The sequence below is a fragment of the Callithrix jacchus genome, chromosome 17 (assembly GCF_049354715.1).
Source record: "Callithrix jacchus isolate 240 chromosome 17, calJac240_pri, whole genome shotgun sequence".
Taxonomy (NCBI): Eukaryota; Metazoa; Chordata; class Mammalia; order Primates; family Cebidae; genus Callithrix; species Callithrix jacchus.
The window spans coordinates 28,334,746-28,359,711 of NC_133518.1; the positions used below are offsets into that span (position 1 = coordinate 28,334,746).

The following is a 24,966-nucleotide window of genomic DNA, read 5'->3' on the forward strand; positions in this document are numbered from 1 at the left end:
ATGTCATCTTATAAAAAGAAATCCTTAAGAAACTTTTTGAATTAAGAACTAATAGAACTAGAAGGCTAGAGTAAGCCTTGAAAGATTACCTAGATTCTGACTTTTAGTCAGTAAGATATTTAAATTACCTATATTATATAGATGATTTGAGTATCTGTCCTATTGAAAATCTTTTAATAGTTTAATAGTACCTGAGGAAGTACAAAATGGATGAAAAAAATTGAAATTAGAGGTTCATCTCTACAAAAAATTTTAAAAATTAGTAGGGCATTGTGGCATGCACCTGTAGTCCCAGCTACTCAGGAGGCTACATGGAGGCTAAGGTAGGAGGATCATTTGAGCCCAGGAGTTGAAGGTTGCAACTCTATGATCATGCCACTGCATTCCAGCCTGGCAACTGAGTGAAACTCAGTGTTTGTTTTCTAAAAAGTGGAATTAGCATAATTTTCATTTTCAAATCAGGCCATCTTAAAATGCTTAAATACTCAATTGTCATTGTCATTTATACGTATATACATATTAATACTATATACCTAGAAAAATGAGTGTGCGTGTGTGTCTGTGTGTGTTTTTTTTGTTTTGTTTTGTTTTTGTTTTTTTTAGACAGAGTTTCGTTCTTGTTACCCAGGCTGGAATGCAACGGCGCGATCTCGGCTCACCGCAACCTCCGCCTCCTGGGTTCAGGCAACTCTCCTGCCTCAGCTTCCCGAGTAGCTGGGATTACAGGCACACACCACCGTGCCCAGCTAATTTTTTGTATTTTTAGTAGAGACGGGGTTTCACCATGTTGACCAGGATGGTCTCGATCTCTCAACCTTGTGATCCACCCATCTCGGCCTCCCAAAGTGCTGGGATTACAGGATTGAGCCACCGTGCCCGGCTGTGTGTGTGTGTGTTTTAACAAATTCAGTGAAATGCCTAGGTTCTAGTCTTACTTCTCTAGCCATATATCATGTGAATTTGGGCAAACCACTTAATCTTCCTGAGTCTTAGTTTGCTTATCTGTAAATTGAGGATAATAAACCCATTGTTATTGACCTTGAAAACTGTGTGTGAGGCTCACGAAAATGAATAAAGCAGGCCCTCACGAAAATTAATAAAGCAGGCCAGATGCAGTAGTTGATGCCTGTAATCCCAGCACTTTGGAAGGGCAAGATGGGAGGATCACTTGAGCCCAGGAGTTCAAGACCAGCCTAGGCAACATAGCAAGTCCTGTCTCTACGAATTTTTTTTTTTAAAAACTAACCAGGTGTGGTGGCAAACACCTGTAGTCCCAGCTACTTCAAAGGCTGAGGTGTGAGGATCACTTGAGTCTGAGAGGTCAAGCCTGCAGTGACCAGTGGTTACACCACTGCACTCCAGCCTGGGCAACAGAGTGAGACTCTGTCCCAAAATAAATAAATACAATATGATAAAACACAATACAATAAAATCAACAAATCCCTATGTGAGGTAGTAACCTAATTTCTAATCCTTAAGGCTTTAAATGATCACATGTCCAAAGTGAAAGAACAGAACCATATCTGTGACCAGCAAGAAGAAAAATGCTTAATGATGTTCTATTTATTGAATGACCACAGCTAGTTTGGTTACACTCAAATCAATCAACTCTATGATCTAAATAGAGAGAGAAGGAGATTACAAATAAACCCAGACCACAATTATACAAAAGCAAAATCCACTCTCAATTCTCCAGGGGTGATTTACCCCCACAGAGCCAAAAGAGCAAGTAGGTCTAACCAAAGCTGTTCTGGTCAGGGACCCACAGAGAGCCTTGTTTGCACAGCCTCATCCTTGAGCCAACATTCCCAGACTCTGCCTAGAGCATTGGCATAGAATGATCAAGTGGTGACTGTGTCCTAGTTATATTAAAGGGTCTTTCATGATTCTCTGTGGATCCTTCTACCAAAGCACTACCCGAAATCCAAGCCAGTTAAAAACCAAAGGATACTCCAAATGCTCCAATTCCTATTTGGCCTCTCTCTAGTGGGCATGAAATTTAACCACTCTGTGCCTCAATTTGTCCATAAAATGGATGCAACAATAGTACCTACCTCATTAGGTTATTGTGAAGATCAAATGAGTTAATACAAGCAGAGCATGCAGAACAGTACCTGGCATATAAGCCTTTAACTACGTTGGCTGCCGCTCTCAAGGCCACTATTACTATAATCATACTAATGTGTTTGTCCATGACATTTAACTTATGGACAAATGATATGTCTCCCTCACAGCTCTTTCATTTGCTAAGACTGAAGGCTTATCCTTTAAATTCTCTATCAATGATTAAATATGGTCCTATACTAGTTTCCTAACATTACATACATACTTTTAATTTTTCAATGACAAAATAGTAAATTATAACTATGGGTGCTATTTGGATTTTTTGTTTGGTTTGTTTTTAGACAGGGTCTCGCTCTGTTGCCCAGGTTGGAGTGCAGTGGTGCAATTTCAGCTCACTGCAACCTCTGCCTCCCAGGTTCAAGCGATTCTCCCACCTTCGTCTCCTGAGAAGCAGGGACTACAGGTATGCACCACCATACCCGGCAAATTTTTTGTATTTTTAGTAGAGAAAGGGTTTGACCATGTTGGCCAGGCTGGTCTTGAAATCCTGGCTTCAGGTGATCCACCCACCTCAGCCTCCCAAAGTGCTGGGATTACAGGTTTGAGCCACTATGCCTGGACTATTGGCACTATTTGATGGCATGTTACTCAAACCAAGCAACAATTCTGTTTTATAGCCATATAAGCCAATGACATATATGCTTAACTCAAAACTATTTGGTATATCATCCTAAGAAAAATACTATAAGACACCAAAAGTGTTTTGAATGAGGACTAAAGATGACATTTATCCACTAGATGGCATTTAAATTATGTAGCAGGCTTTAGCTCACACTTCAGCTATTTAATAACTTAATTGGTTTGCATTAAGCCCAAGCACTGGCGATTCATATATTTTCATGCTGTGGGAATTCTCAGTAGTTGGCCGAATTGAGGTTTAGGAATATCCACAGCAGGTTTTGTAGTGACAGACATAAAATCCTTTTGGAGTTATGAAAAGAGATTAGTAATTTTAAATTCCTGACTGATATCATCTTCAGATCAGTTTTGTTCTTTTTTTTTAAGTAAATTATTGAGGGTAATATTGAGCGACTGGATAACTTACATCTTTTCAATCCATTTCTGTGCAACTTGAAGTCTTAATAAGCACAGAGCAGCATAATTCACTGGCAGCTTGTCTCAGTTGGCCATGGATACCTCTCAGCCGCTACCTTTTTACTGGGTCCAGCAATCTAATCATATCTACCATTTCCTTCTCAATTAATTCCTAGGAAAGGCCAGCCATGGACTAGTAAAACATCCCAGAGGAGAACAGAATCGAATCTAATCCCTACTGAATAATAATAATTTTAAAAGCTGCTATAAACAAAGAAGAACAGTCTAGTCAGTTATTTTTTTCATCTCCCACAAGGGTATTAAGGGCAAAACATCTTCAATTACAACAGTAAGATTTTAAGATAGCCAGGAAGACAAACTGAAATAGATACTAAAATAAACCACAAAATAAATGTGTATGTGTGTTCTTTACATCTAGTAGAGGACATACTCTTCTATTTGAGAAGATTTTACAAAGACACAAAGAATATAGTGACACTTTCTAGCTCTTTTTATAGGTTTCAGGAGGCTTCTTTTTAGTCAAAGTCTATGATGCTGAATTCAACTTATCCACTAGATGACCTAATACATGCTAAGTATCTTTAAACTAGTCAAGAATTTATTCCCATGATAAAATAAAGTATGGTGTATTCAACTATACATGTGATTGAAGAAGTCTTCTTCTAAAGGAAAACCATGAAGTGATTATCTGAAAAGCATAATAACAAATTGATTGCCTAATAAGATGGAAAAATGAACATGAGCTTTTGTCTCCACTCCATTCCGACGCCCTCTCAAAAGACAGAAGAGGAAAGTAAAAGTTATAAATCCACATGGAAATAAAGAGTGGAAGAAGAAAACAACAGCAGACCAAATCACAGTTTCAGGAAGTTGGCAGCCATTGGCTGAGTGTGACTGATTAGAAAAACACTGAAACCCACACACCAACAGAGGGAAGACCAGCAAGAAGCCAGTTACCCAACCTCAGAACCCTGGGAGTCAGAGATCAAAAGTTCTTCCAGGGGCCTGGAAAAGCAGGAGGCAGGGTGAACTGAAAAGAGAATAAAATTGAGGAAATCTGCATACTGGCCTGCAAGACCTCCCAGCCTTTTTCACCCTCATCTCCCACAAATCTACCCCTTACAAAATGAGTGATCAATAAATCCTACTATGATACTAACATGTGGCAAGCCTGCCAGAAATTGGTTTGCTCCTCACTTGTTAATCCTCCAGGGAGGCTTACTATTCACTAGGATCCCCCACTTCCCACCACAGTCAGCTTTCCATCCTCAGTCTGAAATATAAACAGACAATCAAAGATCAACAGATATTATAGGAAAGCCCCAACATAAGAGGCATAACCCCGGCTGGGAGCGGTGGCTCAAGCCTGTAATCCCAACACTTTGGGAGGCCAAGGTGGGTGGATCACGAGGTCAAGAGATCAAGACCTACTGGTCAACATGGTGAAACCCCGTCTCTACTAAAAATACAAAAAATTAGCTGGGTACAGTGGTGCGTGCCTGTAATCCCAGCTAGTCAGGAGGTTGAGGCAGGAGAATTGCCTGAACCTAGGAGGCGGAGGTTGCGGTGAGCTGAGATCGCACCATTGCACTCAAGCCTGGGTAACAAAAGCGAAACTCCGTCTCAAAAAAAAAAAAAAAAAAAAAGAGGCATATCCCAAAGCAAAAAGTGAGGGTGGCAGAACTTAGAGGAAACAGCGACAAAAGAAAAAAAAAAATCAAATAAACTGTAATTAGAATCCTCTGAAAAAGAATTTGTTGTTGTTGTTTTAGAGACAGGGTCTCACTATGTTGCCCAGCCTGGCCTTGAACTTCTAGACTCAAAAGATCTTCCCGCCTGAGCCTCCTGAATAGCTTGGACTACAGGCATATGCCACTTGCCCAGATTTTTGTTGTTGTTTGTTTGTTTATTTGTTTTAACAAAAGAAACAATCAGAGAATAAAAAGGAGGCTCTTGGAAATTAAAAACATAGCAAGAATGGTGCTCGCTCACTTCGGTGGCACATATACTAACATTGGAACAATATAGAGAAGATTAGCATGGCCCCTGCACAAGGATGACATGCAAATTCGTGAAGCGTTCCATATTTTTTTTAAATAAAAAATAAAAAACAAGAATGAAAACTTCAATAGAAAGATTAGAAGACGGCTGGGCATGGTGGCTTATGTCTATAATCCCAGCAGTCTGGGAGGCCAAGGCAGGTAGATTGCTTGAGCCCTACCTGGGCTCAAGACCAGCCTGGCCAATATGGTGAAACCCCATCTCTATAAAAAATACAAAAATTAACTGGACATGGTGGCACGCACCTATAATCCCAGCTACTTGGGAGGCTGAGGCAGGAGAATGTCTTGAACTGGGGGACCTGGGAGGCATAGTTTGCAATGAGCTGAGATCACGCCACTGCACTCCAGCCTGTGCTACAGACAGAGTGAGACTCTGTCTCAAAAAAAAAAAAAAAAATTAGCCGAGTGTGGTGGCACACGCCCGTAATCCCAGCTACTCTGGTGGCTAGAGCAGGAGAATTGCTTGAGCACAGGAGGAAGAGGTTACAGTGATCTGAAATCATGCCACTGTACTCCAGCCTGGGCAACAGAGCTAGACATCCTCTCAAAAAAAAAAAAAAAAAAAAAGAATGTATCGGATGCCTAATCCACATTGGAAACTAGAAGTCAACAGAACAATACCTGGGAAATGTGAAGAGTAAGTTACATTTACACCTAGAATTCTATACCCCAACTGAGTGTGAGGGTAGAATAGAGGTATTTTGAGGCATGTACATTCTCAAAAAAATTAACCAATTGAGTGTGAGGGTAGAATAGAGGTATTTTGAGACATGTACATTCTCAAAAAATTTACCTCCAATGCACCCTCCTACAAGAAGCTACTGAAGGATGTTTTTTACCAAAACAAAAGAGTAACAAATCAAGGCAGAAGAAGACCTGGAATCCAGAAAACATGGACTCTAACCTAGGACGGTGACAAAGTGTGAAGCCAAGTGTCAAGAAGAAACTGTGCAGTTAAACTGTGTATTAACTTCTTCTTCATACACAGAAGACTTGTGGGAGGGGCATCTCCAAAAAACAAATAGAACTGATAGATTTTCTCATTGATTTGACCTTGCTGAGAAAGGAGTTTACTCTTCCCTTGGAAACTATGGGCATGAATTGGTGATAGATACACCATGGAATATTATGCAGCAATCAGAAATGATGAGTTTGTGTCGTTTGTAGGGACATGGATGAATCTGGAGAACATCATCCTCAGCAAACTGACACGAGAACAGAAAATGAAACACCGCATATTCTCACTCATAGGTGGGTGATGAAAAATGAGAACACATGGACACAGAAAGGAAAGTACTAAACACTGGGGTCTATTGGGGGGAAAATGGGAGGGCCAGTGGGAGGGGGAGGTGGGGAGGGATAGCCTGGGGAGAAATGCCAAATGTGGGTGAAGGGGAGAAGAAAAGCAAAGCACACTGCCATGTGTGTACCTACACAACTGTCTTGCATGCTCTGCTCATGTACCCCAAAACCTAAAATCCAATAAAAAATTAAAAAAAAAAAAAAAGCAAATTTCAAAAACAAGATAATGTATAATCTTTGATTAAACCATGGATTAAGCATTTTTAGGCCAGGTGCGGTGGCTCACATCTATAATCCTAGCACTATGGGTGGCTGAGACAGGTAGATCACTTGAGGTCAGGAGTTCAAGATCAGCCTGGCTAACATGGTGAAACTCCATCTCTACTAAAAATACAAAAAAATTAACTAGGTGTGGTGGCGAGTATCTATAATCCCAGCTACTTGAGAGGCTGAGGCAGGAGAATCACTTGATCTCAGGAAATGGAGGTTGCAGTGAGCTGAGATTCCACCACTGCATTCTGGTCTGGGCAACACAGTGAGATCTGAGCTGAGATCCCACCCCGCATTCTGGCCTGGGTGAGATAGTGAGATTCCATTTTTTAAAAAAAATTTAACTACAAAGGCACTACTGTGCCAGTTGAGGAAATCTGAATTGGGAATATTCATTAGAAAATATTTTATGTTAATTTTTTTAACTTTTATTTTAGGTTGAGGAGTACATGTGCAGGTTTGTTATATAGGTAAATTACATGTACTCAGTAGGTAGTTTTTTGATCCTCATTCTCCTCCCACCATCCCCCCTCAAGTAGGCCCCAGTGTCTCTTGTACCCTTCTTTCTGTCCATATGCATTCAACGTTTAGTTCCCACTTATAAATGAGAACATGCAGTATTTAATTTTCTGTTCCTTAGGCTAATGGCCTCCAGCTCCATCCATGTTGCTGCAAAGGACATGATCTCATTCTTTTTATGGCTGTGTAATATCTCATGGTGTATATGTACATTTTCTTTATGCAGTCTACTGTTGATGAGCATATACGTTGATTCCATGTCTTTGTAACTGTGAATAATATTGTGATCAACCTCCATGTGCCTGTGTCTTTACAGTAGAATGATTTATATTCCTTTGGGTATATACCCAATAATGAGATTGCTGGTTTGAACAGCAATTCTGTTTTGAATTCTTTGAGAGATCACCACACTGCATTCCACAATGGCTGAACTAATTCACATTCCTACCAGCAATGTATACAAGTTCCCTTTTCTCTGCAACCATTCCAGCATCTTTTAATTTTTGACTTTTTAAAAACTTTTCTTTGGAATTTAAAAAAATTTTTATAGTAAATTTTGGGGTACATGCATAGGTAAATGTGTGCCATGGTGGTTTGCTGCGCCTATCAACCAATTGCCTAAATATTAAGCCCCACATGCATTAGCTATTTTTCCTAATGCAATCCCTGCCCCCATCCCTACTCTGACAGGCCCCAGTGTATGTTTTTCTCCACCCTGTGTCCATGTGTTCTCATTGTTCACCTCTCACTTATGAGTGAGAACATGTGGTGTTTGGTTTTCTGTTCCTGAATTGGTTTGCTGAGGATAATGGCTTCCAGCTCCATCCATTTCCCTGCAAAGGACTTGATCTCATTGCTTCTTATGGCTGCATAGTATTCCATGGTGTATTCTAACTGGTGTGAGATGGTATCTCATTGTGATTTTGATTTGCATTTTTCTAATCACTAATAATAATAAGCATTTTTATATGCTTGTTGGCTATGTGTGTGTCTTCTTTTGAAAAGTGTCTGTTCATATTCTTTGCCCACTTTTTGATCTGGTTGTTTGGTTTTGCTTGCTGACTTAAGTTCTTGTAGATTCTGGATATTAGACCTTTGTCAAATACATAGTTTGCAAATATTTTCTCTCATTCTGAAGGTTATCTGCTTACTCTGCTCATAATTTCTTCTGCTGTGCAGAAGCTCTTTAGTTTAACTAGGTCCATTCGTTGATTTTTGTTTTTGTTACAATTGCCTTTGGTGTCTTTGTCATGAAATCTTTGCCAGTTCCTATATCCAGAACAGTACTTCCTAGGTTATCTTCCAAGGTTTTTATACTTTTTGGTTTTACAAATAACTCTTTAACCCATCTTGAGTTTATTTTGCATATGATGTAAGAAAGGGGTCCAGTTTCAATTTTCTGCCTATGGCTAGCCAGTTATCCTAGCATTATTTATTGAATAGGGACTCTTTTCCCCATTGCTTGTTTTTGTCAGTTTTGTCAAAAATCAGTTGGTCATAGATGTGTGGCCTTATCTCTGAGCTCTTTATTTTGTTCCACTGGTCTGTGTGTCTGTTTTTGTACCAGTATCATGCTATTTTGGTTACTGTAACCTTGTAGTACAGTTGAAAGACAGGTAATGTGATGCTTCCAGCTTTGTTCTTTTTTGTTTAGAACTGCTTGGGCTATTCAGGCTCTTTTTTGGTTCCAAACGAATTTTAAAATAGTTTTTTTTTTCTAATTCTGTGAAGAATATCAATGGTAATTTAATAGAAATAGCATTGAACCTGTAAATTGCTTTGGGCAGTATGGCAATTTAATGTATTAGTTCTTCCTATCTATGAGCATAGAATGTTTTTCTACTTGTTTGTGTCATCTCTGATTCCATTGAGCAGTATTTTGTAATTCTCACTGTAAATATCTTTCACCTCTCTAGTTAGCTGCATCCCTAGGTATTTCATTCTTTCAGATATTGTTGGTGTATTGGAATGCTACTGATTTTTGTAGGTTAATTTTGTATCCAGAAATTTTGCTGAAGTTGTTTATCAGATCTAGGAGCTTTTGGGCAGAGACTATGGGATTTTCTATGTATAAAATCATATCATCTTCAAACAGGAATAGTTTGACTTCCTCTCTAGATGCCTTTTATTTCTCTCTCTTGCCTGATTGCTCTGCTAGGACTTTCAATACTATATTGAATAGGAGTGGTGAGAGAGGGCATCATTGTCTTGTTCTGTTTTTCAAGGGGAATGCTTCAAGCTTTTGCCCATTCAGTACAATCTTGGTTTGGGGTTTGTCAAAGATGGCTCTTATTATTTTGAGATAGTTTCTTCCATGCCTGGTTCTTTGAGGATTTTTTTAAATGAAGGCATGTGAAATTTTGTTGAAAGACTTTTCTTCACGACTGAGATGATTATGTGGCTTTTGTTTTCAATTCTGCTTATGCTGTAAACCAAAAAGTAAAGGTAAAGGACATGCCGTGACACAGCCTCCAGAGGTCCTGACTATGTGCCCAAGGTGATCAGAGCACAGTGTGGTTTGATACGTTTTAGGGACATATTAAACATCAATCAATATATGTAAGATGTACCTTGGTTCAGGCCAGAAAGGCAAGACAACTGGAAGAAGGGAAAGGATTTCCAGGTCATAGGTAGATAAGAAACAACCAGTTGCATTCTTTTGAGCTTCTGATTAGCCTTTCACTGAATGCACAACGTACAGGAATAGTCATTTATGGCTTAGTCTGGCTTAGTGAAGTAATATGGCAAATGAAACAATCAGATATGCATTTGTCTCACATGAGCAGGATGACTTTGAGTTCTGACTGTCCTTTGTCTACAAGGAGTTTCCCTGTTGGCAAACTGTGAGGGAGGTATGTAGCTTTTTTATCTTTGTAGCTATCTTATTTAGGAGTAGAATAGGAGGCAGGTTTGCCCTAAGCAGTTCCCAGTTTGACTTTTCCCTTTGACTTAGTAATTCTGGGGTCCTGAGATTCATTTTCCTCTCACAATATGATGAATCATGCTTACTGATGTGCATATGCTGAGCCAACTTTGCAACTTTACCACTTTTTCATGTGCTGCTAGATTAAGTTTGCTAATATTTTGTTGAGGACTTTTGCATCTATGCTCATCAAGGATATTGGTCTGAAGTTTTCTTTTCTTCTTGTGTCTTTGCTCTGTTTTGGTATCAGGATAATGCTGGCCTTATAGAGTGAGTTAGAGAGAAGATCCTCCTCAATTTTTTTGAATGGTTTCAGTAGGAAAAACATCCACTCTTCTTTATACATCTGGTAGAATTCAGCTGTGAATCTATCTAGTTACATACATCTGGTAGAATTCAGCTGAGAATTTATATGGGCTTTTCGGTCTGGTAGGCATTTTATTACTGATTCAATTTCAGAACTCATTACTCGTCTGTTCAGGGATTCAATTTCTTCCTGGTTTAATCTTCAGAGGTTGTGTTTTTCCAGCAATTTACCCATTTCTTCTACTTTTCCTGCTGGTGTACACCGAGGTTTTTGATGTAGTCTCTGAGGGATTTTTGTATTTCTGTGAAGTTGGTGATAACATCCCCTTTGTCATTTGTTTATCTGGATCTTCTCCCTTTTTTTCTTTATTAGTCTACATAGTAGTCTGTCTTTATTATTTTAAAAAACCAACTCCTGGACTCATTGACTGTTTGTACTTTTTTTTTGCATTTTAATTTCCTTCAGTTCAGCTCTGATTTTGGTTATTTCTTGTCTTCTACTAGCTTTAGGGTTGGTTTGCTCTTCTTTCTCTAGTTCCTCTAGGTGTGATGGTAGGTTGTTAATTTGAGATCTAACTTTAATGTGGGTATTTAGCACTATAAACTTCCCTCAACACTGTTTTAGCTGCATCCTTGAGATTCTATTATGTTATCTTCGTTCTCATTAGTTTCAAAGAATTTCCTGATTTCTGCTTTAATTTCATTGTTTACCCAAAAGTCATTCAGGAGCACATTGTTTAATTTCCATGTAATCATATGGTTTTGTTTTGAGTGATTTTCTTTCTTTCTTTTCTTCTCTTTCTTTCTTTTCTCTTTTAGAGATAAGGTCTCAGTATACTGCCCAGGTTAGTTGTGAATTCCTTGGTTCAAGCAATATTCCTGCCTCAGTCTCCCAAAGTGGTGGGATTATAGGCATGAGCCAGTGCACCTGGCTGTTATTTTCTTAATATTGATTTCTATCTTTATTCCATGGTGATCCAAATTTTGGATTCTGCGCATTTGCTGAAGATCATTTCATGGCCAATTGTGTGCTCAATATTAGAATATGTGTCATAGGCAGATGAGAATGTATATTTTGCTTTTTGAAGTGGAGAGTTCTGTAGATGTCTATTACGTCCATTTGGTCAAGGGAAAAGCTCAGGTCTTTAATATCTTTGTTGGTTTTCTTCCCCACTGATCTATCTAATACTGTCAGTGAGGTGTTGAAGTCTCCAACTATTATTGTGTGGTTATCTAAGTCTCTTCATAAATCTCTAAGAACTTACTTTATGAATCTGGGTGCTCCTGTGTTGGGTGCATATATGTTTAGGATACTTAGGTCTTCCTGTTGAATTAAACCTTTCATTATTAGGTAATGCCCTTTTTAAAAAAAATCTTCAGTCTTCTTTTTTTAAAAAATGTAGTCAGTTTTGTCTGAAACTAAAATAGCAACCCTTGCTTTTTGCTATTTTCCATTTGCTTGGTAAATTTTTTTCCATCCCTTTACTTTGAGCCTATCGATGTCACTGCATGTGACAGGAGTCTCTTGAAGACAGCATACAACTGGATCTTGCTTCTTTATCAAACTTGCCACTCTGTGCCTTTTAATCGAGGCATTTAGTCCATTTACATTCAAAGTTAATATTCATATGTGCAGATTTTATCATGTCATCATGTTGTTAGAGGGTTATTTTGCAGACTTGTTTGTGTGGTTGCTGTATGTACTTAAATGCCTTTTTCTAGTAACCAGCAATGGTGGTTTCTTTCTATATGTAGCACTCCCTTAAGGATCTCTTATAAGGAAAGTCTGGTGGTAACAAAGGTCCTTAACGTTTGCTTGTCTGAAAAGGATCTTATTTCTCCCTGGCTTATCTTACTTATCTTAATCTTAGTTTGGCTGATGTAAAATTTTTCGTTGGAATTTTTCTTTTAGAATGCTGAATATAGGCCCCCAATCTCTTCTGGCTTCTAGGGTTTCTGCTGAAATGTCTGCTGTTAGCCTGATGGGATTCCCTTTATAGGTAAACTTCCCCTCCTCTCTATCTGCCTTTAACATTTTTTTTTTTCATTTTGACCTTGGAGAACTTGAGTACTATGTGTCTTGGGGATGGTTGTCTTGTGTAGTATCTCACAGGGGTTCTCCACACTTCCTGAATTTGAATATTGGCTCCTCTAGCAAGGTTACGAAAAATTCCACGGATATATCCTGAAATGTTTTCCAAGTTGCTTCCTTTCTTTCTCTTTCATAGATGCTGATGAATCACAGATTTCTTCCATTTACATAATCCCATATTTCTCAGAAGTTTTGTTCACTCTTCTTTAATCTTTTTTTCTTCATTTTGTCTATTTCGAAGAACCAGTCTTCAAGCGCTGAGATTCTTTCCTTAAGTTGGTCAATTCTCTGTTAATATTGCAATTATATTCTGTAATTCTTGAAGTGACTTTTTCATCTCTATCAGATCAATATGGTTCTTTCTTAAAATAGCCATTTTGTATTTTATCACCTGCATCATTTTATTTTATGCCCTAGAATCCTTGGATTGGGTTTCAACTTTCTCCTGAATCTCAATTATCTTTATTTCTACCCATATTCTGAATTCCAATGCTGTCACTTCAGCTGTTTCAGCCTGCTTAAGAACCACTGTTGGGGAACTAGTGTGGACATTTGGAGGTAAGAAGACACTATGGCTTTTTGAGTTGCCAGAGTTCCTGTGCTGGTTCTTTCTCATTTGTATGGGTGACATTCCTTTAATCTTTGAAGTGGCTGTCCTTTCGATGAGTTTTATTTTATTTTTATTTTTTGCTTTTATCTTCTTTGATGCCCTTGGGAGTTTGATTGTTATATAAGGTGGGTTCAGTTGACTGTCTTCATTTCTGAAAGATTTTAGGAGACCAAGGATCAGCTCAGCACTTCTGCATTGCATGCTATAACTGTGGGGGCTGGTATTGGGCCACTGGCTTTGTCCTCTGGCTGCTGGAGGTTAGGAACCTGCTGTGGTGGAAGGGCATAGGTGTTCCCAGACCACTGGCAACATTACTGCAATGGGTGATGCCAGCCAAAGTGCTTCTTTGGGGCAGTGGTAGTGGGATCCATTCTTGTTCACATATGCCAACAACAGTGGCAGCACAGTAGGATCCTTGCACAGCAGCTTAGGTGGGATGGTAGTGGACACCGGGCTACTGGCCTTTGTGTATGCATTCACACTGGTGTTTGTGTGTACATAGGGGCAAGGCACTGGTGGGGACAGGGCTGCCGACTCCATGTTTGTGTTTTTACTGGTAACAGCAGCAAAGGGAGCAGGGTGGAGAACATGGCCATGGCTTCCATGCACTCATATCAGCAACAATGGCAAGGTGGCATACATGGGCACACCCATACCAGAGAAGGAGGGCAGGCACCATGCTGGCTAAGCAGTATGGAGTGGACATGGGCAAATTAGTGCAGGCAAAGTGACATGAGGGAGGCTGCAGTCAGGGGAGGGTGTGCGTGGGTTGGTGCACCACAGCACAGGCTGCTCTTCTGAAGCTCTTTGACTGTATGACAAAGGATCTATGACGTGGATCCACATAACACACCCCAGTTGGGCATCTGAAGCTGCAATGCAAGCAGACTTGGATGGGCCAAGAAGAGGCTAGCAGACAGTGGGGCACCCAGATAAGGCTGGTCACATCTCACAGGCAAGGCTGTGTTGCTCTGTTCAGATCCAGTAGTTCCTCTAAGGCTAAACTCTCCATGGTGAGTCTTGAGATCATCCCTGGCCATGCTCTATTTCAGACACTCCTGCTCTAAACCCCCTGGGCTCCTTGCAGGCTGGGGTACTGACTCTACTACCTCTCTAAGCAGCTATCCCTGCCAGCTTAAGTGTCCATGGGGGTCATGGGGTCTCTTGCTGCCAGGATTCCAGAAGTTCATGGTGAGAGTGGGTCACTCCTTGCCCATTCAACTCAGCCTTTCCCTAAGAGTCACCGGGGGCCAGGAATAAGTCGTAGTATGCAGAGGCCCCGAGCAGTGTTCCCAACTTCCTCTCCCTTCAGCCCAGTATCTGTGTCCTCCCTCTGTCCATTCTTAATGCCATTCCTCCAAAGATCTGCTAACTGTGCAGCAGTCTTCCTAACGTCCTGGTCTCTCCGTGACAGATGTTCCTCCTGGCTGCATCTAGCTGGCCATAATGAATCTTAAATTTCTTAGAGAGTATAAAGGTATTGTGATTAAGTATATTTAAATCACCAGCATGGGTAACAGAAAAGGAAGAAGAAAAAGAAAAAGACTTTTCACCAAAAAGGTGAGTTTGAAGGAATGAATACTTTCCAGGTGGGAGAAAGGGCATTCCAGGATAAAGGTACATAAGTAGGAAGGTACAGCGTGAGAACAAAACATATGCTCTTCCAGTCATTGGACAAACATTGGACAAACATTGTATGAGGACTACTATGTGCATAATCCTTAGCAATGAAATTATGTGACAGAAGTGAACAAGCACGGAGAGCAGTGATCAAGGGCCAACCTCCCTGCCTTAGAGGTTTTGCATTCTAGTGGTAGGGGTGGAAGAAGGGAGGGCTGGAGAGGGCAGATAATAATGATGAGTAGAGAGCCTTCCAGGCAGAAGGAACGCCCTCTCATATTCTGAGGAAAACTGTGCCAAGGTGTGTCAGAACAACAGCTGGGAAGCCAATGTGCTTAGAAGGGAGAAATCTCTGACAGAACAGCAGGAGAGAGGAGAGAAGGTTCCAGAATTACTGGCAGGGTTTTAGGACATTATTTGAATTTTGGCTTTTATTAATAGTATGAACTCATTAAGGAAAGGAATGGGATGAGATGACCCACTGATAAAGCTGTTATAAGGATCACTTTGGCTTCTTTGGTGAGAATAGACTTCAGCGAACAGGGTAAAGGCAGAAAGGCCCACTAGGAGCCCACTGTGTCACAGGTGCTGATAGGCTGAGAAAGGTAAAGTGTGAGAATTAACCAATGGTAGAGTCACAGTGACCCTGATAGGACCAGGTCTGGTGATGTGACAAGGGTGAAACCTGGTTTGAGTGGGTCCAACAAAGAATGGAAAGAGAGGAATTAAGAAAATGTTGAGATACGTCTATTCCATTTAGTGCTGCAATAAAGTAATATCTGAGGCTGGATAACTTAAAAGGAAAAAAAAATTTGGCTGGGTGCAGTGGCTCAGGCCTGTATTTCAAGCACTTTGAGAAGGCAAAGCAAGGGAATTGCTTGAGTCTGGGAGTTTTTAGATCAGCCTGTATAACACAGAAAAACCCTTTCTCTACAAAAAAAAATAATTTAAGAAATTAGCTAAGTATGGTGGCATGCACCTCTAATCCCAGCTACTAGGAAGGCTGAGGTGGGAAAATCACTTGAGCCTGGAAGGTCAAGGCTGCAGTGAACTGAGATGGTGCCACTGCACTCCAGCCTGGGTGACAGAATGAGACCCTATCTCAAAAAAATCAATTGATATTAATTGATAACATAGAAGGAGGGAACAATTGCTGCTTTAATGACCTTGAATAAATGAAAGAAGAGCTTTTGCGCACAAGTGAAAAGGCTGCCCATAGTCCACCCATGGACAGTTCCACAGAAACATAAGGGAATGCAGAGTATGTAGACCCAGGTGCAGAAGGTGGGTGGACAAGTAGTGAGGGCCACAGAGTTCTGTTCAGATCACTTCTGTTTTCTTAAGGAAACTGACAGAGTGAAGATGGGAGAGGTATGAGAGGTCTGAAGAAAGAAAGGAAGTATCTAGAAGAGTGTGTTTATCAGAAAGGTTATCTAGGAGAATGTGAATGTTCCAGGGAAATGTGTGCTTGCCACACAGAATTAAGGGTCCACTCGAGATTGGGGTCATTTAGAGTGAGCCCGGGCAGCATGGCTGTGTGTCTTTCCGCAATTATATTATGTTGGGCAGGTTTAGTTGGGAGCTGAGAGTTATGCAAGGGAGTGATTATAAGGACTGACTGTGGAATTTAAACTAGATAAAGAGAATAGTGAGAATATAATGTGGGGTGAAATGAACTAGGAAGAATGAGCTGCAAAGATTAGAGGTGGTACATGTTCTCATAAGTTTGTGTTGAACAATGAGAACATATGGACACAGGGAGGGGAACATCATACACTGGGGTCTGTTGAGGGTTGGGGGGCTAGGGGAGGGATAGCAGGGGGTAGGAAGATTGAGAAGGGATAACATTAGGAGAAATACCTAATGTAGGTGACAGGGGGATGGATGCAGCAAACCACCATGGCATGTGTATACCTATGTAACAATCCTGCAAGATCTGCACATGTATCCCAGAACTTAAAGTATAATAAAAAAATAAAAATTAAAATACATGTATTGATAAAAAATGTATGTATAAATAAAAAATATAAATTAATTTTTTAAAAAACGATTAGAGGTGGTAAAGTAAGACTGAGATGATGGCTTGGATGTGTGACACAGTTTAAAACAGGTCCATGGGAGTAGAAAGGCTGCTATAAAAAGAGAACAAAATTATTGGAAAAGGGGAAGTCAAGGAACCATGAAACCTGGCTACTGGAAGATCACCTACTTGGATGATGAAATCAGGTGTCACTTCAGAGAATGGCAGTCAACCTGAAGGTAAAATTCTTCAAAGAAAAAACAGGGAGAAGAACTCAGGAGGTTCATAAGTGTTTATACTATGGAAGAGTGGAGTATGCCAATCTGCTAAAGTGAAACTGAAATCTGGCGCCGGGATAGGATGGAGGGGGAGAAATAGTATAGAAGTGACCAGGAGGTGAAGGGAGGCCTTCCACTCTGCTTCAGAGCTAGGGGGAGGAGGCCTGTGACCTGCCATACTAGAGCGGGCCACAGGGAAGCAGCAACCTCAGGATGTGCAGAGTTTCTACTACAGCAAAAAGGAGACTAGAAGGAATTTGCTTTGGGTGACCAGGTTTAATAATACTAAAGCATCAAAACATAACATCCAGAATGAGGGTGGTAGTACACGCCTGTAATCCCTTTCTGAGGCTGAGGGCAAAATCATGTAAGCCCAGGCTTATGCTCTCTCTCTCACTCGTTCTTTATATATGTATGTGTATGTGTGTGTGTGTCTAAATATGTAGAATTTATGTGTATATAAAATATATAGTTTATATATATAATATAGAGTATATGTATATTCTCTATATAAAGCCATATACAATGTCAAAGTCATGCTGACAAAATTATCTATAATTCACTGTATTTTCTAAGGCAAAATATATGTAATATTTAAACCTGTAACACATTCACAACTCTTATTTTCCAAGCAGATCATGACAAACATATTCTGTAGGAACATCTCCATACCCAAGATGATACCTGCTGCTAAAAGGTTGAGAATCATGGCAGAGGAAGGTGATTCAGAATTGTCTCTGAGGTGGAACCAGACAAGGTGCTGGAAAAGGGGGAGAGACCAGAGACTCTCAAAGGTTTGTTTTAGGGGACAGGGAAGATGAACATGCCAATGAAGGAGGTAGGGAAGAGGACAAGAAGACATAAATGCTTCAGTGAGATACAAGTTACATTTGAGATGTCTTTAGGTTAACAAGTTGGAATGTCCAGGAGCCACTGGAAAAAGGAATCTAGAATTTATAGAATAGTGAGGCTAAAGAGACAGATTTAGGAGTCATGTGGAAGCCGAAATAGGTGAGTGGATAAAACTTCTCAGTCTGAGGCTCCACAGGTGATGGAACAGCAGCTCACCTGGCAGTAGCCAGCCTGTGCTGCTAAAAAAATAATCTTGTAATGCATTGTCTAATTTGAGTCAAAACACATTTAATATCTACTCTGGTAACATGTGTGAGCAAGTTTTTGGAAGCTGAGGCAGATTGGGGGTTACTATGCTCAGCCATATTGGACCTTAAGGAAAAAAAAAAGTCAGTAACACTGATCCTGTCTGTAGTGTTCAAAAGTGCCTCCAAAAACTTCAAGTCCAAGAGCCTTGGAATGTGATCTTATTTGGAACCAGGGTCTTTGTGACTATAATTATTTAAATGAGGTCACACTGGCCCTAAGTCCAGTGACTGGTGTCCTCAAAAGAAAAGGGAGAGGACACAGAGACACATTGGGAAGAACTCGTGACAATGGAGGCGAAGATGAGTGCAGACAAGCCAACAAACACCAAGGATTGCCAGCAACGACCCAAAGCCAGGAGAGAGCCATGAGGTTTCCTCCTGAGAGACCCTGTCCTCCAGAACTGACAGAAAAGAAATGTCTGTTCTTTTCTTTCCTTTTAATTAATTAATTTATTTTTTTTTTTGAGATGGAGTCTGGCTCTGTCACCCAGGCTGGAGTGCAGTGGCATGATCTTGGCTCACTGCAACCTCCACCTCCCGGGTTCAAGAGATTCTCCTACCTCAGCCTTCTGAGTAGCTAGGATTACAAGCGTGCACCACCACACCCAGCTAATTTTTGTATTTTTAGTAGAGATGGGGTTTCACCATGTAGATCAGGCTGGTCTCGAATTCCTGACCTCGTGATCCGCCCACCTCAGGCTTCCATGCTGGGATTACAGGAGTGACCCGCCACACCCAGTGAGAAAAGAAATGTATGTTCTTTTAAGCCACCCAGTTTTTGGTACTTTGTTACCAAAAACAGTTTTTGGTACTTTGTTACCTAGCAGCCCTAGGAAAGTAATATACTGTCTTTATGTGAAACTTTGATATTTTATTATGGATTGCTTGGCATTAGGTTTAATTTTCTTTAATACTAAATGAAAATATTTATTTGGATTACTGAGTTTTTTGGCATAGCCTTAAATTTTACAGCTGAAGCAAGTGCCTCACTCACCTTGCCCTAGTCCCAGCCCTGGGAATGTTTTAATTACTTTTATTAAGATATCAACAGGCAAGTTTCTTCTCAATCGATTTCCAGACACACATATATATCCAAACAACAAAGAGTAAAAGCAAGCATGATTTCTAAATAAAAGGGCTTTCAACAGGGAATGATTATGTGTTCTCCCTCACTAATGAAAAACAACCCATCTCAGAAGGGACATAGATATTGGCATAACGTGTTTAAAAACAGCAGCCAGTCTGTTAATTCCATCTGCTTCCCATGAGAAAGAAAAATCATCCCATGACAGTTTAATTGACCTTCACCCACATGTACGGGTTTTATGAATATGTAGACACTTTGGGAAAATATCTACAGAAAAATATTCAGAGTTGAATATGAGTATGAGATGGTTGGATAGAGTAAGTGGCAGCTTTTAAACATGGTCCTAAGTTTTTTTTATACTCTTCCTGGAGAGCTGGAGGAGTTAGGGTCTATGGCCACACCTCTTGACTATGGGCAGGCTTGTGACTGCTGCAACCCACAGACCACTGTGGACATGATACTGAAGCTGGGTATTATCTTAAGCAATGCAGCCTTGTGCACTAGAACACTCACACTTGAAACCCTGAGCTGCCTTGTAAAAGGTCTCACTACCCTGAGATCACTAGCTATAAGGAAACCAAGTCACATAAAGCAGCCAGGTGTGAGTGTTCCCATCGGTGGTTCTAGTCTTTGAGCCAGCCCAGCTTGAGAGATGAGACCTTAGACCACAAGAAGGGAAGATTAACTGCTCCTGTCATGTCTCATCTGACTTTCCCCAAAATCCATGAAAGTAAAAAATGGTTGTTTCAAGATGCTTAATTTGGACCAATTTGCTACGTAGCAATAGTAACTGCAACAGGGTATGAGAGTCAAAGAGATTTGTATCAATATGAATTAATAGATTAATTATCAAAAATATTTCAATCATCTACAGAATAGATGTTTGAAAGTTCACAATACTTTGGAATAAAATATTTTCTAAATAATCTGAAGTAAAACATTGTCCCAATAGAGGTTTTCTATTACAGCTTCAGAGTAATTAAACATACAAACACCAATCCCTTGCTAATATTTCTGTTAAAACTGCTTAATTGTGAGAGCTTCTGTCTTCATTGTATGGCAGAAGGATACGGTTAATAAATCTTGTCCTGTGAGCTCTCATTTCAGATTTTACCCCATGAGTGCAGACATTGTTAAAATGTATCCTCAAGCTTCCCAATGAGTTGATTAGTACTTTTCTGGTCAGGATATCCTTTCATGCCTGTATGTTCTAAAGTTTTAGCAGTAAAAATGTCAACACTACTGCTGATTTTAAAGACTAATACAATTATTTGTTTTTTTAAAAAAACCATAAAATTAAATTAATCCCCAACAATGCTCCTGCTTCCTCCTCCCCATTAAAATGCTGTATACAGTAAGGATGATAAAGTACTTTACATATATAAAACTGTCCTTGGAATAAGCAAGCTTCATGTTTCTACCATCCTGGCACCCAGGTTTCCAACTGCTTTATGGTTCACTTATAAAACTCAAACAACCATCACCTTGGAAGGTAGATGTTTTTGAAAAGGAGAACAAGATCAAATAATGCTGCTTCTGTGATGTGTAGACATGATGGTAGGAATATATAATTACACAGATATGGTAATAATCTGTCACAACATAAATGTTTAGATTGAAGATCATAGAGAATATCATCTTTTGTTTTTGCTATCCACCTACCAAATGTCACCAAAATGAACAATTATTTTTAAATTATGGAATACACAGCATTTTATTTTCTTTCAATATAGGTGCCTGAAACATAAATCAAACCAAGAATACCTTCAAATGCTTTATCAAAATATATGTTCCAATCAAGTTCTGCAAGTTATTGTTGACCAATTACAAACACCAAAGAAACAAATTGGGGCAGGCACAGTGGCTCACGCCTGTAATCCCAACACTTTGGGAGGCCAAGGCAGGTAGATCACAAGGTCAAGAAATAGAGACCATCCTGGCCAACATGGTGAAACCCCATTCCTACTAAAAATATAAAAATTAGCTGGGTGTGGTGGCGCATGCCTATAGTCTTAGCTTCTCGGGAGGCTGAGGCAGGAGAAACGCTTGAACCGGGGAGGTAGAGGTTGCAGTGAGCCAAGATCTCGCCACTGTACTCCAGCCTGGTGACAGAGCGAGACTCCATCTCAAAAATAATAATAATAATAATACAAAAATTAGCCAGTTATAGTAGCACCCACCTGTAGTCCCAGCTACTGGGGAGTCTGACACATTGGAATTGCTTAAACATGGGAGGCGAAGGTTGCAGTCAGCTGAGATCTCACCACTGCACTCCAGCTTGGGCAACAGAGTGATACTTTCACAAAAGAGAGAGATTAAAAAAAAAATTGGTAATAAGAGAGCATAGTTTGGTCAGTTATTATATTTTAGCAGATTCTATTATTCATTGTAAATTGGAAATTAGTCCTTTACTACACATTTGGAGACTAGAAAATTGGAAATAGCAACAGTTCTGCCTTCTTGGAGGTGTATAGTCTTAGACAAGTAACTTTCTGAGTTTTACCTTCCCAACTGTAGATCAAAGGTAACAACATTCACTGGCAGAACTGGAAACAGGTGCCACCACACTGAAAATGCCACCGAAAAGGCCATGAAATCTGAAAACACTGATATTATTTCACAGAATCGTTCACAATACTTTGTCATTGAATAGACAATAAATGCCTGTGATTACTTCTCGGACAGCTAAAGCTACAGATTTATTCCTAAAAGACACAAATCATCTAAGGAAATCATTACAGATGAATGTGCAATGATTGGAAATATGTTTCCTAGATTTTGTAGAATCCACAGCCATGTTATTTGGAATTGAGTTTTGCAACATTTTAAGTACCTCTCTGCTTATATAGATGGTGTTTCTCCTGTTTGTGTTTTTGTTGTTGTTGTCTTTGTTTTGAGACTAGGAGACTGGATCTCACTCTGTTGCCCAGGCTAGAGTGCAGTGGTACAAAGGGGCCTCTGCCTCAGCCTCCCAAAGTGCTAGGATTACAGGGATGAGCCACGGACCCAGGCTTTCAGGTTCTAAGTAACTTCCCTACACCTTGAGCTCCTTCTTCTACTGACCCCATGTCTCCTTCTCTTTGCTTCACCATTCACACACACTCCTACTTTCACAGGACAGTTGTGAGAGAAAACAGAGGGCAGCTTTTACCAGAGGAGGTTTTACATCTATCTGTACATGAACTTTTTCACTCCCTAAAAAACAAGCTTAAGACAAGAAAACAAGCCTTATGAAAATATATTTTTTAAATTATTTCATTTCTTTTTATGGCCTTTTAAGCAAAAGGTTGGCTCCACCATCAAGAAAACAGAAGTTGAAGAGATAGGGGAAGCAAAGCGGGAGGGAGTGGAGATACGGGAAACGCAGGAAAGGAACCAAAAACATGGAAGGGAGAGAAAAGACAAGTGAAAGTGGAAGTCAAGAAAAGAGGCCCTGAACAGCCAGATATGGCGGGTCCTAAGACCGGCCATATTCAAGCAGGCCATGGTGGTGTCCTGGTGAAAGCAGTGGCCCAAACTCTACCTCTCTTGGGCAAGTCACAGAAATCTTTGTGCCTATTTAATTAGCTGTACATTGCAGACAAAACCTTCGGCTCTTGTAAGTTTATTTATTTTCTAATGCACTTAGATTTTCATTCGGTCTTTAGTTTAAAAAACGATTAACCGTTTCTCGAAGCTCTTTAACTGCATTTTACGCCCAGCCTTTCAAGATGCTATTCCTGGGTAATTCAAATGAAAATTAAATTACATTAATTTCATCAAGCTAGGTCAGGCTCGGTGGCTCATACCTGTAATCCCAATACTTTGGGAGGCCGAGACGGGTGGATCACGAGGTCAGGAGATCAAGACCATTCTCGCTAACACGGTGAAATCCCGTCTCTACTAAAAATAATAATAAAAAAAAAAAATTAGAAGGGTATGGTGGCGAGCACCTGTAGTCCCAGCTACTTGGGAGGCTGAGACAGGAGAATCGCTTGAACCCAGGAGGCGGAGGATGCAGGAAGCCAAGATCACGCCCCTGCACTCCAGCTTCGTGACAGAGCGAGACTCCGCCTCAAAAAACAAACAAAACATCAAGCCAGAATGGGCATTACACCTCCCAGCCTCCATATCAAAAGTTGTCATTTCATACGGCTGGCATTCCACTTTCTCGCAGTTCACACGCTGTGAGAACGCATGAACACAACCAAAGCTTCCAAATAAACCTGACAGTGAACACTTTTTGTAGTTACTTCCTTTTAACAGAACTCCCGGGTTAAATGGTGATGAACTAGCGTGAGGGGTGTCCGCGTTTTACTCTTTTAGGAAATGGAGAACTTAAAGGTTTAACTTGAAGTTTCAGGAAATGGCAAAATTACTTCTACTTTTGCTCAGACCCAGAAAGCGAGAGGCGAGCAGCAACAGAGACGGCCTAAACCCAGACGATTCTGCGGCTTACGTCACAAGCGGCCGGCGGCGCGGGAGGCCAAGGGAAGCAACCGCCTACGTCACGTCCGCGCAGGAGCAGAACAAGGGCGGGCAAGTTAGATCCGGCTTCCGGATGCCGTGACTGGCGGAGGGATCCAGTCCACCGCAAAAGCCAGAAGCAGAAGGCGCCGCTCATGCGCCGGGAGGCCTCGGATTTGCAGTTATTCCGGTTCGTAAGCCGCTCTTCCGGCGAGTCCCCCGGGCTTCCGAGAAATTACGAAGTGGGTGCGCTCCTCCTTCTTGGCCGTTGTGAAATCAACTCGCCTACCCTGGAACCTGCTGCCGGGTCTTGTACATGTTGCGTGGCAGAGCTGATCGCGATAGTGCCTGGCCTGGACGCCTTGCGGATTGGAGGAGAGCCGCTGGACCTGCAGGGGTTGTGGGGGACTCAGGCCACTTGTCTGACGGGGCTTGGGCAGACTATCACTGAGCTCCAGGAAACGGAAAAGGGGAATCTAACCAGCCCCCTCAAGACATTTACCCCACAGTGAGCCCTCCAGGAAACTTACCTCCCTGCTTGACCTTTGATGGCCCTTTGGGGCCTTGTGACGATTATGATATCGCCAAAATCCTTCCGTGAAAATTAGAAATGCCATAATAATACTTCAGATTCACTTATCCCAAAGCAAGCAGTGTGTTACGAGGTTTCTTACTCAGAAGATGTAGGGCAGAGCAAAAAGCAAATGATAATCGTGGCTTTCACGTTTTAAAATTGTTCTTAGGCAGCGCGGCTGGGGAGAAGGGGGCTGTAGTTCTAGATACGTTGGAGGGTGAGGGTGAGGCGGGAGATTTGCTGGAGCCCGGGACTTTGAGGCCAGCCTGGGCATCACTGCGAGACCTTGTCTCTAAAAAGAAATGTTCCTGAAAGTTTTCATGACAGGGTAGTCGATGCTTTTCCATCATATGACTTACCAACTGCCACCTTTCTCCCTGAACTCGGTCAGCCCAGGGAAGAGTCCAGGTTGGAATTTATATTTACAGATCCAAAAGTTAGGCCAAGAGATCTTAAATCCCATGACAAAACAGTGCCTAAAAGAGCTGACAACCAGATCCAGCTTTTGAGTTTGAA

The 24,966-nt window shown here is 40.8% G+C and overlaps 1 long non-coding RNA gene and 1 other non-coding gene across 2 annotated transcripts in view; one reads left to right on the top strand and one right to left on the bottom strand.

The window, feature by feature from the left end:
- Window positions 1-23,940, bottom strand: part of LOC144579894 (uncharacterized) — a 112,706-nt gene extending 88,766 nt beyond the window's left edge. Inside the window, exons 1-2 of the long non-coding RNA XR_013528476.1 lie at window positions 23,869-23,940; window positions 23,219-23,312 (exon numbers count right to left, since the gene is read on the bottom strand). This is a non-coding gene — a long non-coding RNA (uncharacterized LOC144579894). The remainder of the gene's footprint in view (window positions 1-23,218; window positions 23,313-23,868) is intronic.
- LOC118149108 (U6 spliceosomal RNA) lies at window positions 5,161-5,271 on the top strand. The gene has a single exon (XR_004736263.1). It is a non-coding gene; the product is annotated as a U6 spliceosomal RNA (small nuclear RNA).
- Window positions 23,941-24,966: the final 1,026 nt, after the last annotated feature.